Genomic DNA, 18645 nt, shown 5'->3' on the forward strand with positions numbered 1-18645 from the left:
GCACATAGAGGATCTCCTTTAATTTGGAAACTGTCATGCAGGGGGCAGTGGAGTTGCTATTATCTTCAGTCTTGGTGAGGAAATGGAGCCTCAGAAGAGTGGCCCAAAGTTGGGATTCTACTAAGAGGCAGAGTCAGAAAGCAAACTCAGATTTTTCTGACTCAAAGTCCTCTTTCCTATCACGTCGCACTGCCTTGCCAAAGAATGGAACCTTTTTGTTCCTGTAGTAGGTAAAGAAATTGTTTGGTTTGCATTTTCTTATTCAAATTCTTATGATCACCTTAGTATTGATGTGGCTTGTGGCGATCTCTATCAGATACTTCTGACCTGAAAGAATTAAGGCCATATGAGACCAAGGCTTGTCAACTTTCATGTGCAAACAAGTCACTTGGGGATCTTAAATGTTAAACTCTACATTCTGATCCAAGGAGTCTGGGTTTCTGACAAGCCCCCTGGTTGCTACTAATACTCATGGTTTTCTACCACCCAGAGCAGCTACTTTCTTAATAGTTCTGGGGGGATTCAAGTCAGAAAAACTTAGGAATACAGATGGAGCTTCATTTTCAATTCGGTAAAACGGGAAACATTTCATATTAATTCAACCCATAAGTATTTTTGCTGAAAAAAATGTAACAAAAAATAAGGCTGCTAATAAATCTAATAAAGCTAATAAAGTTCAATTATTAGAATTTAACTGCTATTGGATAAAAATAATGATTTCTAACAGCTTCATTCAGGCATTTGATGGGCAAAGCTCATAAACAGTGAGTCAGACCTGTCTTACGCCAGTATGCCTTTGCAGTTTTGCAAGGACAAAGCAAAGGACATAACTAGATTCTGACTGACCCATGGAAACCAGAGTAAATGACTTGGAGGATCATAGCTGTACAGGGTGATGTTTGCAAAAACCAGCCCAAATTATAAAAAGCTTCCAATTAGACTTGAGGGAAGTCTCAGGCTATCTTTGATAAACCTTAGAAATCTCTCAAAATGACACCCTGCTGAATGCCCAGCCCCCAGCCCCCCAACCACGTTCTAGTTTCTGCTCCATGGAGCCAAGGATTTGCCTACTCTCACATCCTGTCCTTCCCTCTTGCAGGTGCCTGGCCATGGGGCTCCTGCACCTATCCTCTAGGCTTTCCTCGGGCAGGGTCAGGACAAGAGCAGGGCACAGACACCCAGGTTGCTCTCAGGGTCAAAAACTGGGGGAAAGCTCACAAAAATTTCAAGTGGTAACAATCTTGGAAATAGGGATGGATTTCTTAATCCTGGGACGTCTGGTGGCCTTAGCTCAGGCTGTGCAAAGCCTCCTTCTGACTTTTTCAGGAAAGAAAAAAGAAAAACCCAACAGTTAATTCAATTCAATCGCTCCCCCCACCCCCATTTCTCATTCTTTGTACCAAACCAAACCACACAGCCAGCATGTGGTTAGAGTCCCTTTCTTGACTGCATTGGTACTCAAATGACAAGATATTTCCACTTGAAGTTTTGGGGGTGTCACCGGCCCTCCCCCTTTTTAAATTTAAATGGCACCAAGAAGGTGTGGGCTAGAAGTGTTTTCCCTTTCCAGTATGGAGTTTTCCTTTCAAGAAGCAATGCTTCCAGGCTGACAATTCAATGTGTTTATTTATTTGTCTACCCATCCATCCATTTATTTATTTATTTGTTGTATAAGGTAATAGCTTATGGTACTTACTCAGAGCCAGCTGTTTGCAGGATGCCGAGAGCAGGTGGTCTGGGAGGCCTCTGATGAATTGCAAAAGACACTCACCAGCTGCCGACACTGTGTGTAATGAGCAAACCTGCAAAAATCTTTATTTTCAATTGGATTGTACCTTTAAGTAAGCAAGGGAGACAGCCAGTATAACTACAGACCATGACCAACAACCCACATAAACAGTGTGCAAACACAAGTGATTAATGTACCAGTATTTCAAAACATCTAAAGCTAATGAGTCAGATTTACTAGGGTGCACAAAAGAGGGGGAGAAGGGGTGGGGGAGGAGAGAACAACTTAATGGACTTTAATGGCCTTGAGCTGCAGCCGAAGAATTCTTCTGCTTTCCGTCCACTGTGCCATCGAGCTGGTAAACAAATACCCTGCTGGCCCATGAAGGCCATTTGCTTGCTAGCCATTCAAGGAGGGGGATGTTCTGGCTTTAGGATAGATTTAGGGGAGCAAGCCGGTGACCACTGCGCCCTCCAGTGATCTCTGATGATATGCGGGGATAATGGGTTACAAAGACAGACATTAATAAGGTAAGATAAGAGGGGGAGGTTTATTAATTTTTCAAGTAAGTTAGGATGCCCCAGGGCATGGTAAAAGTGTAAAGAATCTGGTGAGCGATGAGGGGCTCGGCTGATTAATGCAAGTCAGCTGTCCTCCGAGGGCCATAGCAATAATGATGAGATTATGGAAGAACCTACTGAAGACAAATGAGATGCATGTGGAATAAAAACGAAGTGTCCTAGTTACTCTTTTGGAGTGCATGGTGGATTTTTATGAAGGAAGAACAGAGGTAAGAATGACAGCCCGAGGAGGTGCCAGGGCAGGGAGCGGGCTTGTTCCGCTCAAGTGCGTCCCACCTCCGGGGCTTTCAGGAATTCTGGGCCAACCCCGGGAGAAGGGTTGAAGGGGAAGAGCATCCCAGAAACCCTTCCTGCAGGGGCAGATGGAACTGTCCCCGGGGCTGTGCCTGTATTTACTGCCCTGCGCAGTGCTATACTTCCATGCTACCATTTCCTCCAGGATGTGCCAGGAGTGGGGCTCCCCATTGTTCAGACTGTCCCCAGTCTACTTTTGTTGTGCCGCTGCTGACCGGTGAACTTGGAGCAGGAGAAAAGGAAATTGGAATTATTTTTCTTGTCCTGTTCGAAATTGCTCCCTGGGCTTTCTCTCTCTCTCTTTCTCTGCCTTTGTCTTGCTTGCATACTTCTCTGTTCAGATGCATCCCTGGGCTGCCTCTCAGTCTGCTATCTTTCAGTGCAGGCAAAGGGAAGCCAGGTAGCACCCCCACTCGCCTTCCGCACCAACATGCAGAAGATTGACCGTGGGGACCCTCAACTTCATGTGAGGAGGTGGCTAAAAAGGTGCCTTCAGGTCCTAACCTCAAAACAGTTGGGGATAGGTCCCCAGAGTCTGTCTTTCCCCCAAGCACTTCACAAGGGGTTCTGAGGCAAGCCATCCTCAGGTGGTGGTCTGAGAGATACTGAAAGGTATGAAACCAAGTAAGAGTTGCTCTGAGAGACTCTTCTCAAAAGTGCGTAGAATTTCACCGTGGATGATCTGCTCCCTTACATTGGTTCACTAGGACTTGAACAGTTCAGAGTAAAATGCAAATCTCCTTCCTGTCCCTCTCCTCCCACACAGTAGTAGCCCCTTATACTAGATGAGACCAACTCAGTGTGAGTCTATTTATCAGGTTAGAGCAAGACAGAGTCATAAGATCAAGTCTGAAAGGAAGAGACTAGGGAACAGAGAATAACCTGGAAAAGCAAGGGTTGCTTGGGATACCAGGAGGAGGAGGGCATGAGGAGAGAGTGGGTGAGGACAGGGTTCTTACCTTTTTTCCTTGTAGCAAAGCGTTTCTTATCAAACGAAATGTAAATGGAAGTCTCAATACAGAAAGCCAATTAAATGATGATTTATTAATATACATTTGTTTTAGTTCAAATTTCAGTAAATTACAAAAATGAAAGCATTTGAATGAACACAACAAGCATTAGAAATTGGGGAATTATAGACAACAGTTCCAGTGTTAGATCAGCTTTCAGATTCAGATAAATACTTGCAAATTATAAGCTTGTTGACAGCTGGCTTTGCAATTTTAGGAGAGCTTAATCAAACTGATCTGGATTCTTACACGTGGAATAGCAGGAAATTTATATTTTCAAGTTGGATCACTAATGATGCTTAGCATGTGCTCAAATTCCTCTCACAGAAAAGCCACTCAAAAAATAACCAGGACATTTTTTTTTTAAGATTTTACTTATTTATTCATGAGACACACACACACACACACAGAGAAAGAGAGAGAGAGAGAGATTGAGAGAGGGAGAAGCAGAAGCAGGCTCCATGCAGGGAGCCCGATGTGGGACTCAATCCCATGTCTCCAGGATCACACCCTGGGCCAAAGGCAAGCACTAAACCACTGAGCCATCCAGGGATCCCCTAACCAGGACATTAAGTCAAGAGCTAGAACCATCTCTGACGTAGGACAAGTTGGCTTATTATTGCACCAGTGCAATTGTCCTGCAAGAAGAGGATGCCTCAAGTTGATACAGAGACCTGCTTGGCATTTAACAGGGCCCTTCACTCATGTGCTTTAAGGGTGGACTTACACCATTTACACAAACAGTCATGCCTGGGCCTGAACTGATAAAAATACAGTGTGGCCCTACAATGTTTGACTCAGTGACATGGTTACTAGAAACAACAGGAGAATCTCTATTTCAAATCTGCACAATTTACTTGGCTGGGACAGATCCACAATGTGTTAAAGTCTGTAAGTTTTTAAACTTATACTGAATTTACATAAAAATGTAATGCAATACACATTTACATATATTACACTTACATACATGTAACGCATGTGCATTTAAATGTAATGCACATTTAACTTACATTAAAATGTGCCCCTTTTTGAGGGATGGAGAGAGAGAGAGTATTAGGTGTCACACATTTGAAATACATATTTAAATAATGGAATATAAATAAAATATGTGTAGGACCCTTGGAGCCTCTCTAAGGAGCAGAGGCCCGGGCCAAGACTTGGCTTGTGACAGAGTCTGACACCAAGGCGGGGGTGAGGGATGAACAGCAGGGACTGGACATTAGGAAACATTTTGAAGCATCTTTGACAAGCACTGGATTTTTCTTTCATCCAGCTATTTGTGTATGAAGCTATCATTAGGAAAAATAGCAAGAAGTAAAAGAAGGAAGGTGTAGAGAGAAAAATAAAGAGAGTTAAGGCAAATGGGTTGTGGTGAGTTAGAGATGTCTGGATGACAAAACCAGTTCCATCATGCATAAAGATGAAAACAAAAAAGGAGGTGGGGGGAGGGCTCAGAATCTTCTGGAAGGGTGTGAGAGAAGAAAATAGAAAGGATATAGGATGGAGAGGAGGAAGGGAAACCAGAAAGGACTTCAGAAGGGTCCAAATCGTAAGGAAATGTGGAAAGACCTTTATTGAAGCAATCCAGGAAGTTTGTGCTCAGGCTGTGCACTTGCTTTTATTGCCCTGGCAAGAGAGGAGGTGCTCAAAGGACTTTGTCTTGGAAACCCACTGTGGCTCCCCAGTGGCTCAGCTCTTCACATTGCTTTAAGCCCTGCCCTTCGCTCCCCAGCCTTGTTTCTCTCTGCCTGCTCCCTGTGGTCTCTCCTCTCTTCTCAACTCTCTCCCACTTAGCCCACCAAGGCCTGTCTATCCGAGTAGAACAGACTTTCATTTTCCTCAGGTTCACACTGTGCATACTGACTAACCCGCTTCCCGCCACTCCAGTGGCCCCTCTCCAGCTCCCAGCACCTCTTATCTCTATGGTAACGGAAGACATGACGATCGTCCGGATTTTGCCTCCGAGAGTTGGTCTGTACAAGCAGGCTTTCCTGGGGTAGCTTGTCCTTTTGCAGTTAACCAAGATGCCGGGGGAGAAGAGCTGCCCCAACAGGATGGCAGACGACGGCCTCCAGATGTGGGCACTTGGCAAGTCTGAGCCGCATGTCTCCATAAAAATATGATGTAATTAACAGACCTCGGCAGCTGGAACAATTCAGCACCTCACATTGATTTTCCATGTCTCCTATTTACTTTCCGTTTTTGAACTGTCTGCCGTGACAGGAAATCAAAGAATTATAATGGCGGACGTCAGGGCCATGATGCTGGGTCAGCATTTCCTTGAGAAATCCTGAGACTAATCAGTTTATTATCACTCAATCATCCCCTTTCACTCCTAAATTAAAGCTGTCCCCCTAAAGGCTAAGAAATAGCAATTTATTTTGGGATATTAAAAAATCAATGTACTATTTTAAAATTTGAGTGGAGCATTAAAAAAAAAGAAAAGAAAAGAGCAGGCCCCACGTAATGTTAGTTGAATCTGTTTTCTCCTTCAGGCTTAATATGAGGTTGGCAAAGACGTGGGCGTGGAGAGACAGACGTGCGAGATTCACTCTGCCCAAGTTTCACAGGCTTGGAAAAGTTACCTGGTGGGACCAAAGAGGGGAATCTTGTTCCAAAGTTTTTTTCAATCACTGAAATGAAGGAACATAAGTCTCTCCATTTGGGCTTATTCACAAACTTTTTCATATGATGCAGGATTGGCTTTCTCCTGGTCTGTCACTGCATTTCCAACTCTCGTCAGGTGAGAGTCATAATCTTGGGTTAGTTTCACTTTGGATTCCTTAAAACTCTGGAGGAAATTTGGCCAAAAGCCGAGACTGCAACAAACTGGTCTCTATCTGGAGTCCACTGGTCCAGATCTCTTTCCAAGATATGCCTCAGGCTCCTTTGGTGTTGCTTTTCTTCAGACTCACTCGCCTTGGCAGGTTTCATGTCTTGGTTGTAGTGTAAGGATGCATTTTTCTTGATCTTTTTATATAACCCTTTCATAAATACTTTGGAAAATAGAAGAAGAAAATTGCCCTTAATTCTCCCACTTAATCACCATAGCTATTACTGTTTTGGAGCAATTACTTAGGGTCATTTTCAAATGCCAAGTTTTGATATGATTCTAAGCATAACATACAAACAACTTTGTATTTTCCTTTTCTGCTTAATGTATGTTAGAGGCATTTCAGTATTATTACTTGAGTGAATATCTTTTTAATTGCTGCCTGAGCAGCTGGAAATTTTAAGTTCCTCACATTGATTTTTCCATGTATCCTGTAGAAATAGAGACACTGCATTTATTTAACTATTTCCATATTTTGGGGCAATAGATCAAACCTGTTTTCCCTCTGGTAAATCCCACGGTAAGCATCTTCGTAATAAGACATTTCCATACAGAAGATAATTTCTTTAGGATAAATTCCCAGAAATTACGGGGTCAAAGTGCATGAAGATTTTATGACTGGATATTTCCTGTTGCTCTTCAAAACTATCATGTCAGTTTGTAACATTGCCTAAAATGTTTGAGAAATCATGCTTTAAAAGGGTCTTTTTTCCTACTAAACAGGCAGTACCGAGAGCGCTTTATGTGTGCAGTTTGATGATGCTGACAAATATCCCAGAGATAAACATTTCGGACTTTAAAGGTGTTCCCCTGCCAGTTGTGCTTAACATACAGAAGTAACTTCGTTATAGCCATTCCTTCTACGTGTGCCATAAAGTATGAAATTCTTTTTCTGGCTGTAATGCTCTATCTCATCAAACCTCATAAAATGAATTAGCGTCACACCCCCTCAGTTTGGCTGTGAATTTTGAAGATGAGATGGATTTCTCTTCCACATTACATAGAATTTGGTGGGTATCCCCTTGCTGGGAATAACACCTTTGGAAAACAGGAAAATACCGGGTAGAAAGAAAGTACATTTTCTAGGAAAAGAATAAGAACCCAGAGAGATGGAGTGAGAATTGCACCACAGAGTCCCAGCAGCAGATGTTTTGGGTGTTGAAACTCCCACCAGAACAGCTGCAGAAATGTAGAATCACATCTGGGTGTGTGACGCGGCTGCATCATTACCTACCGACAGCAAAACAGCCAGATGCTTCCAATTCATTTTAAGGACCAGGCTTCAGGTCTGAACCTGTGAATGTCTCTGCTTCCCAACTGACCCCTTATCAATTGCCCAGGCAGTTCATGAAAATGTGGCCTCACGGGCACCTTAAGGATAGATCTTCTCCGTTACGGCAGGTAGAGGCAGAGCGCAGCTGCTGTGCGCCCACACCCTCGGCCTGCTGTGGGCTCGAGAATGAAGCCATCAAAACCCTCCACACAACGGTGGCAGTGTGGCTTGTCACCGATGTACGAGGCTTCTGAGGGTTCCTACTGTTTTATTTCTCCTCGAGTTCTTTAAATCCTGTCTCTGTGTGTATGTGTGTCTGTCTATCTGTCTGTCTCTCTGTGCTTCTCTCCCTGTCTCTATCTTCCTCTCCTCTCCTCCCCCAACCTCCCAAATAGAAGTTTCTTTCCTGGGCAGCTGAACAAATAACCGGATGATCATTATGGTAGCAAATGGTTTTCAAGACTCTTGGATGAATACTGGGACTTTTGAGTACCTGGCTGTTTTCTCCTATCATTTATTTTGTCTTACACTGACAGTTACTGTGAAAGTCAAAGGAGATTGGCTTATGGTGACAGGGCTCCAGCCCTCAGACAGACCAATCAGAGCATCCAGCAGCCTCTAACCCCCTTCCTAATGGAGTACAAAGTGCGCAGGGCAGCTCACAGGCCCCAGGGAGAAAATCGTTCAATGTGTAAATCTCAACCCCAGGAGAAAAAGGTTACTCACTGTATAAATCTCAACCCTTACAATGGTCAAGGGACAGGTTTCTTTCAGAAACAGGCTGCCCACCCCAGGTCATGGAGTGAGGGGAAGCTGACCAGACGTATTTGCTAAAACATGGAGACTCCTGGTTAGAGTCAATGTCAACAAGCACCTTGAGAAACAAATAATGGCTTAAGACTTGGAATTTCTAAAGAACTGTGGAAAGTATCTTCCAGTCTTTGAAGTCACTCACATCCACAAAAATGCTTCATCCTACCTAACCACTGTGCCTTTACAGTTATCTTCTTGTAGAAGCCTCATATTTATTATTAGAAATATTTTTATTACGCCAAAGGGGCAAGCCTTTCACATGGGGCTTGCACACGGGGAGGCCAAGCAGTTTGTCTTGTCCACCCACCTGAGGTTTGGATCCATCTCTGGCTGTCATTCAGAGTGTGTGCAGTACACTGCCACCGGGGGAGAGCCGTAAAATATAATAGAGCCACAGAAGTGGATGAACACCACCAAAGAGGTGTTTGGGGAGAGAAAACTAAAGGAGAATGTCAAATAAATGCAGAGCTGGACCAAGGCTTTTTCAAAAAAAGTACAGTAATAGTAACTAATATTTACTGAGTGCTTACTATGAGCCAGGCAATGTTCACAGTTTACGATGTTTACGGTTATTAAGTAAGTCATTTAATGCTCATGAAAACCTTAGGAGGTGGGTACTAATGTTGTCCAATCTTGCACAGAAGGAAATAGAAGCTCAACGAAGTGAAATCAGTTCAACACTGGGTCCCACACGGCTCAGCACCACACTCCACCTGTCTCTTATCATGCTTTCTCTCGTACTGTGCAGAGCTGTGCCAGAGCCTTGCAGGATGAGGCTAACCCCACAGCACTGGGCTTCTGGCAGTGAAGGTCATCAACTGTGAGTGACCAGTTATGTTGATCAAAATTGGTCTTAGATCTGAAGAAAAGTTGAGGTGTTGTTCACATCCATTGTGACCCATGGTGGGCATCTCTTACTGAAATGCTTCATATTCAGTAATAATAAGAAAAAGGAGCATCTATTGAGGTGTACCAACTGCTATAGGAGGGACAAAGTAGTCTAAGATGGATGTCCTGCCTTTGAGGCATTTATGATCTGCTGAGAAGATTAGCAAAGATAGAGGAAAGCTTAAGAAATGTTCGAGATCATGCAAAAAAAGCTCTGGAGGTTTATATACAACGTGGAACACTAAAGGGGTAAGTTTTCTGAACTAGTGGGCAGAGTCAACATCTCAGCCAGTAGGGTTTGGGGAAAGTGTACAGGGAAAAGGAAGAGGGATCCGAATCAGTTTGAGAAAGGTGCAAAAACCTCCAAATATAAAGGAGAAGCATTCCAGAGGTTTGGAATTTGGAGAAAAGGGTGAAGATGAGACATGATGTTGTGTTTGGAGAGCAGCCATCTTTTGTAGAGCGTAAGGCAGAAAGAGCTGCAAAGTAAACCCGGAAGTAGATTACAGAAAGTACTCCATAACCACCCCACCCCCTTTCCTTTCAACTTATTTATACGAAGTCCATTTGGTTTCTGTTCAGGGTTTATCGTGTTGTACCTATGTAAATATTGTTTACTACTGAGCAAATAAGTATTATACAGTAGCCCCCCCCCCCCCACCAACCCAAGGGGAATATGCTCCAAGACCTCTAGTGGATTCCCGAAACCACAGATAATACCTTACTCTATGTTTACTATGTATTTTGCTGTACATATATACTTATGATAAAGTTTAACTTATAAATTAGGCAAAGGAGGAGATTAACAGCAATAATTAATAATAAAGTAGGACAATTATAACAATACACTGTGATAAAAGTTATGTGAATGTGGTTTCTCTCTCAAAATATCTTATTGTACTGCATTCACCCTACTTCTCATGATGCTGTGAGCTGATAAAATGCCTACCTGATGAAGTAAAGTGAGGGGAAAAACATACATTGTGACATAGTGTTAGGCTACTACTGGCCTTCTGACCATATGTCAGAAGGAGGATCACCTGCTCTGGACTGTGGTTGACCATGGGGAATTGAAACTGTGCAAAGTGAAACCATGGATAAAGAGATTATTTACTTACTGTAGTTACCTTTAGTTTACTGTATATCTCTTCCCCTAGAAATTAATCATTGTCTATTTCCTCCATTTGCTTAGTTTTCTATGAATCTATCAATAATTTTTTTCAAGTCCTCTAACAGTGGTATAAAATGCTTCTCATGCAGTTTTCCACAAGTTATGTTTATTGAATAATCTAGAATTCTCCCACTTGCCCCTACCCCCAACTTGGAGACTCTTCTAAAGTTCTTCAACTCCCCCTGCACACTGCATTGGTTAATTTTCAGGCTCATTACACATTTGTCTTAGGATTTCTTTTCTATATTTTCCTGGGATTGATTTTCTTCTCTCTCCTTTCCTGTATTCTAATTTTGTTTTTCCTTGGTAACTAAAAAAAAAATTTTGGTGAAACATTGATTCCAGTTAATATCAGTTAAGCACTGATACCATGAGAAAGGGTGTGTGGGAGGTGTATATTTTTTTTTAGTCTTTGTTTTTCCGAAAATGTTTTTCTTCTACTCTCATGCTTTATTAAGAGCTTGGAGCCTCAGAATATCAAAGGCATTGCTATATTGCTATTTGGCCTCGGTGTAGCTTTTAGGAGGCACAATGGCATTTTCATTTCCTGTCCTTTGTGATAGGCTTTCTCTCTGCAAATTTAAGATTTTTCCTATGTCTTGGTGGATTTTTGTTTTTGTTTCTCAATGCACTGTGTTGGACACTGTCTTGAAACATGTCTTCCAGTTCTGAGAAATTAAAACAATTATTTGACCATTTCCACCCCTTTATTTTTTCAATTTTCTCATTCTGGAATTCCAGATATTGGACACATTAGATTGGTCCTCTAATTTTCCTTTCTCCTCCTAGTCCTTTGTTTTTTACTTTCTGAGGAGAGTTACTCAATCTTATCTTCCAAGTGTTCTACTGAATATTTTCTATTTTGATTATTATATCTTTAATTCTTCAAATTCTTCTTTTGCACTCTGATGATCCTTTTTGTTATATCCTGTCTTGTTTTATGAAGGAGATATTTTCTCAAAACTCTCTGATGATAATGATTTTAGTTTTTTTTCTGTTGGTTTTACCTTTGTTCCCTCTCCTGCTTCTATGTCTTCTTAGCCCCTTAAAAATATGTTTCTTTGTTTAGTTCTCTTTTTGCATATTTGAGAACTTCTTCAAATGTCTGATGATCTTTGAATATTCATTTCTGGTTAAGAACTGTTGTAATAAGAAGCCAATAGGAAACTTTGCATGCAGAGGGTGGCTTATCCCCTGTATTGTATTGTTAGGAGGTGAGCTGGCTTAGTTGATGAAGAACAGTTCAGATGGAGTCTCTGTGGAGATTTTCTCCAGGACCAGTGAGTTTCTTTGGAGAATTTTCCTTTATGTTTCTGTTTGGAATGTATACATCCAGATATGCATGTTCCATGAGCAAAGGCATGAGGAGTACTTGGAAAACAGACTTTTGCCTTCAGCCTAGCACCTGGCTCCCCATCTGCTCTGCCTGTTGTTACCTGAGTCTGGATATTCTCTGGTTCCAGTTCTCTAAAAAATATATTCTTGTCTTCCTGTAAGGGATGGAACAGAAATGGGATGGTGGGGCAAGTGAGCAGGGCTGGTGCTTGGTGGGGGAAGAGACATAGACATACTGCACATGCAGACTTTCAGTTAGCATCTCTTTTCCAGGCCCATGCCTTACCCCCAATTATGGAGGAAACCGCAGAGTCCATGTGCCCAACGTCTCCAAGTTTGGTGAGCGTACCTGGTCCTTGCTAGCTTATAGCTTCTTCCACTCTGCTGAGCTAATTGCCATTTCTCCATTACTTTGTATTCCCACAAAGTATGTTGACAGTTCTCATTCACTGCTCTTCCCTCTCCATTTCTCATTGACTTGTAGGTTTACATCTTTTTAATTCTTTCATTGTCATTTTGTCCAGATTTTGGGTGGGAGAAGAGACAAGTATGTGTACTTTACTTACAATATTTGACCAAAATACCCTTCTGTTTACCTAATTTTAGATCACAAATAGCAGATTTTAGGCACAGAGGGCACCAGAGATTGTAGTTCATGTCTGGTTTATAGTAAACAAAAACTTATTTGTGTCTCAGAGGGCCCCCACAGGGAGCAGCCCTGCCAGGTGGCAGCCTGCCTGGCCTTTGGGTCTGTTGGTCTCTGGAATCCTTCACTGTGCCTGGCTTGAATGTGGCCAGGGCCAGAGACACCTCTGGGAATTGTCTCCCTGTGAGCAGCTGCTGGAATATCAGGGATACGAGCATGGGAGACAGACTCCTAGGATGGCTTTTGTGTAATTAATTAACGTCTGGGGCAGTAATTTTCCTATGTATTCATAATGTTCATGCTCCAAACTTCCCATCACATTTATTAAAGGGAGAAATAAACAAAGAAACAAACCTGAGGTTATGTTTCATGGGAAGGTTGTCAAACAAGAAAGCATTACATATGCTTTTTCTTCTTATCTGACTTCCTTGACTTGCGAGCAGACTGCTACCAGTGAAACAGAAGACTGGTACTTATTTCTATATACCACACTGTACAGGTATCCTGTAGAGACCTGGACAGGAGCACTGCTCGTTATAAGAATGCAATGAATATAAAACAAAAAACAGTCAAGATTTAACAATCAAGAAAGTGCCATGCAGAAAACAGTGTAAGAACGAAGCAATCATAATAAAAATCTACTCCACCCCAAAAAACCTTAGAAATAAAACCCACTCTATTTTCTTTTGTTTGTTTTGTTTTAAACCAGAGGAGGAAACTTTACTTTGAGTGGCTGAATTTCAAAGACTCTTAAGAGGCTTATTAGGAATTGATTTGCACCTGCAATTTTTTTCTTTTTTTAATCTCCACAATATTCATTAACATACCAACGTCATTGGTACGTTGTGAAAAATATAATGCATCAACAGAGAATTAAAAAAACAGGGGTTAGATGCACATTTATTTCTTTCTAGGCAAAGCTTGGTAAGCCTTTGGTTGCTACCTGAAACATATGAAACATAAGGGGAGAATTATATCTCGCTCCAATTTCATGTGTCGGAGCTGTAACTTCTAGTACTGTAGAATGCACTCGAATATTCTAGTACATATCTATCTAGTACACTTCCCATCTCCGAATACACTGTCTTTGGAGGTAGGACCTAGAAAAGAGGTAATTAAGATTAAATAAGGTCATTTGGGTGGGCCCTGGTTTGATCTGACCAGTGTCCTAAGAAGAGGGAATTTGGATAAACAAAGACACAAGAGGTGCATGCACACAGTGAGAGGGCAGCCATCTGCAAGCCAAGGAGAGATGCCTCAGGAGAATGAAACCTGCTGACACCTTGACCTTGGGCTTCTGGCCTCCAGAACTGTGAGGGAATAAATATCTGTTGTTTAAGCCACCAAGTCAGTGTTATTTTCTTAGGGTATCTTTAGCAAACTAATGCAGCTCCTAGATCTTTCTACCCTACTTGATTTAAAATCTGAATGTAATAAAGAGCATAGAAAAACTAAGAATCAGACACTTCTCTAAGTTAACTTTTGCTAACCAATAGTTGAAAAGTCAAGTATTAGATCACAATTGCTGAATGAATCACACATGAAACCACTTTGGCTTTATTACCTATGAGCTGAAGATCTAAGGTGTTGAGTTGGCCTTGGCTTTGGCTTCAGGGTGGGAACTTGGAGCCTTAGACTGTCCCTGGAGTTGCCCTCAGGCTGGTCCTCAACTGGAAACTGCCATATCTCTGGGCCTGGCAGAGGGGGGTGGGAATGCCTGGAAACTCCCAGCATGGTAGAGACTAAACTGAAGGTCTTAAAGGAGAAGGGAAAAGTCGATTGAGGGTGTTTGCTGGTGGTGGGTGTCCCTGATGGAAATGAATTCAGGGGCCAGTCCTGTTGTTTCAGACACCAATCAGCATGGAGAGAAGTACAATTTGGGGGTGTTGGAATGCTGCCATGGATAGCCTGAGAAACAGCCCCTCACTGAGAAGATCTTTAATTGGCAGAGCCTTCTGGTGGCACATGGGCAATATTATTTCTATAATTCAGGCTGAGGGAGAAAGGAAAAAAAGCTGCATATTCATTTAACTAGATACTAGAAGTGCTTGTATTTGGGCAGTAACTGGGCTGAGGGGCACTGGCCTGGTTGCAGCCTCCTGCCATGTGGTTGCTGCTGTCACGATTCATGGGAAGCCAACAAGAAAACCAGGACTTCATGGTTAGGCTGTATTCACCATCAGAGTGTGTTACCCTCCCTGTTACCCCAGTCCTCATGTTGACCAAGATCCTAGATCTGAACAGAGAAAACCAAAGAAGAAGGAAATTGAGGAGGGTTATGAAGAGAGGGACAGAGATAGAGACTCAGGGAGACATAACAAGAGACCCAGAGAAAACACACAAAGACAAAAAACAAGCAGAGAGAAGTAGGCAGTCATGGGGAAAGCAAGCCACCAGCACTCGACCTCAGATCCTGTGAGATCCCCATGAATTCCACGTCAGATCTGTTCTCTTCTCCACCTCTGACCTGGTTGAAACCCTAGTGGAGTGTCTTGGCTTACGGAAGCCCGTGGGTGTTTGCATTTGTGATGTGGTTCCTAATGGATACCCTGTGGATTCGTTGAAGTGGAACAAAAAGAATGTGGGAACCAAGTTAATATGTTTAGGTTTTATTAAATAGATGGTTATGCCTGGGATTCATTCATGTGAGGTGGACATCTTGTTCAGGCAGGAGAATCAAATGAAGAACTGAAATCTGGGGGAGGCCAACAAGACTCGAGGCAAGGGATATTCGTTCTTCCTAAATGAGTCTTTATGCAAGAGTGCTGCTTTTTCTCTGGTGCTTGTTAAATACTGTATTTATGCTGTGTATTTGTATACAGTGGGATTAAGGGACGAAACTGAATTACTGATGATGGTTGCTTGAAGGGGTGTTTGACTAGGAGATTTACAGAGCGTTCTTAATAATCTTTTTTATTTATTTATAGAATGTTATCATTCTAAACGTACAGTGCTGCCATCCCTTAGGAAAAATGCTTTCTATTTGAGGACCACCAGCTCTGCATGTTGATTTGCAAAGAGATAAAAGAGCATCTGGCCATCATAGTACAGGCTGCACATTCCCTCCCTCTTCATTATGCAGAGAGCTGATGCAATTTTTGCTTCTTTCCTATTTATACAAATAAAGTGAACGATTTGGGAAATATGTCATGCTGGCATTAAACACCACCAGTCTTGCTGGGTTGAAATGTACACGTTCCATTAACAACAATTATATTGTATAATTAAGGCTTTTGTCCCCAAAGTCTGACTCGGAAGCTTCCTCAAATATTGATGGGTTTATTGAAGACATGTTAAAATAAATATATCCCTCCCATCCCCCCTCTTGTGCTTCCCCACCCTTGTACCCACCTCCCCACCCCACCCCCAAGTACCAATAGTACCTGTGCCAATGACTCGGTCTGCAATGAATGTGGTGTTCAAGTGCCCTCTAGTGTAGCTGTGGCTGAGATTAATAGGAAAATAGAAAAGAAGCTTTGAAGAGGCAGATGCCTGCCAGTAGAGCCACCATCACGTTCTGTACATTTGATAGGGCTCCAATGTATGGGGTCCACATGAAAGAAACTGGGTACAGATAGTCTGTTTGGAATGGCTCCTCCAGAATGTGGCTCTCTGTGTAATCTCATTGTACTGGTCATCACCATTCTTTTTTGTGAGGCTCTCAGTTTAGGTTTAGATGGAAATTTCCTGAGGCTTATGCAGTCCTGGCACACACACATGTGTAACTAGCCACAGGGAAAGGGCTAATGAAGTTCAAGCCCTTGCACCTGGGAGCACCTCCTGACCCTGCGGCTTTAGCACGTTCCACTCTCTCAGCAGCTGGAGAGAGCTCTGACCTCTCTCTCACCAGCGGATGTTGCTGGTGAGGACAGTAATGGATTTCTGAAGGCGATTAACATGGTGACAGGGTTTATAAATGATAGATTGTGACCACACTCCATGCTATTGGATTTTTTCCTTTGATGACCACGTGGCTATCAATAATGGTCGCACCAGCCAAATCCTACATTTCTACCTATGATCAAGATTACAGAAAAACAAGTAGCTGAAAATCCTAGAGCAGACTCACATCTTATTCAGGAGAAGAATTGTTGACCCAAGGGGCTCAGTGACACAAGTCAGATATAGAGGAAGACACACCTGAATCAGGGGCACCACTTTGGTGGGAATCTGTGAGCACAGAAATGATGTGAAGAGCAAGAAAGTCATCTTCCTAACTTTATGAGTATGCCCATTCTGAAAAAAACAAAAAACAAAAAAACTGTGGCCAGAAAAGTTTGGTTGGAGTGACTGCTCTATTGTTTCTGAATGGGCGGTATGTGGGTGCTGTTAAAAACGAGACAGCAGGCCCAAAATGGAGTCACTTATGCTAAACCCCATGCCATCAAACCAGGACTTAATTTAATTACAGTTTCTGTACTCTCAGAAATGGAATCTCAAACCTGTCACTCAGGAATTGCCTGATCAGTGCTGGTGAGGTAATCTGCCTGGTAATACTCCAGACATCTCCCAAAGAAAAGTAGCCTTGCAATAACCAATCTCTCTCTCTCTTTTTTTCCTGCCTAGTATAACTTCCTAATTCCTGTTTTCTTCTGCCTATAAAAGTCTTTCATTCTGATAGCACCTTGGAACACTTTTCTATCTGCTGGGCTGGATGCTACCTGATTCATGAATTGTTGAGTAAAGACACTAAGATCTTTCAAGATTTCTTAGTTGAATTTTGTTTGTAACAGTGCATATATGTGGTTTCCTTGCTGAAGAGTCAAAATCAGGTAGATTTTTTTCCCAGCATTGTACGATTGTAGAGGTGCAATCCCCAGGCAGGCCTACAAATAATATATGATTTTGTACCTCGTTATTCTTCAGAATCCCTAGGAGAAAAATGGCTCAGGATAGAAAGTGGAAGTATGTTGAAAACTTTGGTTAGACTTCCTAGAAATCTTGCAGCATTAGCAAGTTGTAGAGGTGAGTATTTTAAGGGGGTTGAATAGGTATAAATGGACAAATTCATACCAATATCATGGTGAGTAGAGCAAGACCAACTATCTTGGAAGACCCCTGTGGCAGAAACTATTGATTACTTATCCCAAATGGACCCCTTTTCTTCCTTCCTAGAAGAGCACTGCATTTGTTTAGCAATTGGGTTTACAGGCATTCCAAAGACCCCTCTCCAGCCCCAGAGACAAATGTGATTACTGTAAGACAATTGTGGGTAGTGTATAAGAAGCCTTTGGGAAATGTCTCCCTTGAAATACATAAAGAGAAGCATGAGAGGAACGCCTTCTTCTTTGCTGGATGTCATGTCTGCATGTACCATCTGGAATTGCTACAGCCAACTTGCAAATATAAAGGAGGGCTTTGTTAACCTGCTGAGCACAGCAGAGTGGAAAGATGCAGAGCACTTGCTCCTGGGAACTGACCACCTTCAGACTTCTTGCCACATAAGGTATCACATTTTTCTTGTGGTTTTAAGCCGCTTTTCACTGGATTTTCTGTTACTTGCAACTGAAGGCATCTCCACTGATACAGCTACTGTTTGGAACAATAATAAGAGTGCATAATAAGAGTGTTGGCTTTGAATAATCAACACAATCAGAAAACAGTTCCAATAATGCAATTAAGTAAAATGAGGAGAGTGGATGACACAGTCTTTAAGCTCCCAATTGGTCCTGACATGCCATGCTCTAATCCTTAGATCTTTCTGTCATGGGAAAAATTAGTGTTTACGAAAAGATAAAAGTTTATGAGAACTTTTGGGCTAAAGTATCGATCAAACCTTGGACATTATGAGTGAAATATCCTTTGTCTGTAAGATAGACATTTGCGAAACTCAGACATTGGAATCTTACTTTACAAAACAAGGAATGAGATATAGTGAGAAGTCTGTTTAAGCAAACCAATCATTACAATCGACAAATTGTTTCTGATGGTGTATTTTGAATTATCACATCCTATTTAAAAATATTCATCCAAATGTCATTTGAACCAAGCTACGAGTGTATACCATCTGCCATAAAGGTGGAATCATGTGTGAATTTTTCTTTTTTTTTATTTTTTTTAATTTATGGTAGT

At 42.1% G+C, this 18645-nt stretch overlaps 1 long non-coding RNA gene across 1 annotated transcript in view; it reads left to right on the plus strand.

Annotated features, from left to right (window-relative positions):
• The first annotated feature begins 2013 nt into the window (after positions 1–2013).
• The window catches only part of LOC144315137 (uncharacterized), a 67791-nt gene continuing 51159 nt past the window's right edge, over positions 2014–18645 (plus strand). Inside the window, exon 1 of the long non-coding RNA XR_013380913.1 lies at positions 2014–2259. This is a non-coding gene — a long non-coding RNA (uncharacterized LOC144315137). The remainder of the gene's footprint in view (positions 2260–18645) is intronic.

The sequence above is a fragment of the Canis aureus genome, chromosome 6 (genome assembly GCF_053574225.1).
Source record: "Canis aureus isolate CA01 chromosome 6, VMU_Caureus_v.1.0, whole genome shotgun sequence".
NCBI lineage: Eukaryota > Metazoa > Chordata > Mammalia > Carnivora > Canidae > Canis > Canis aureus.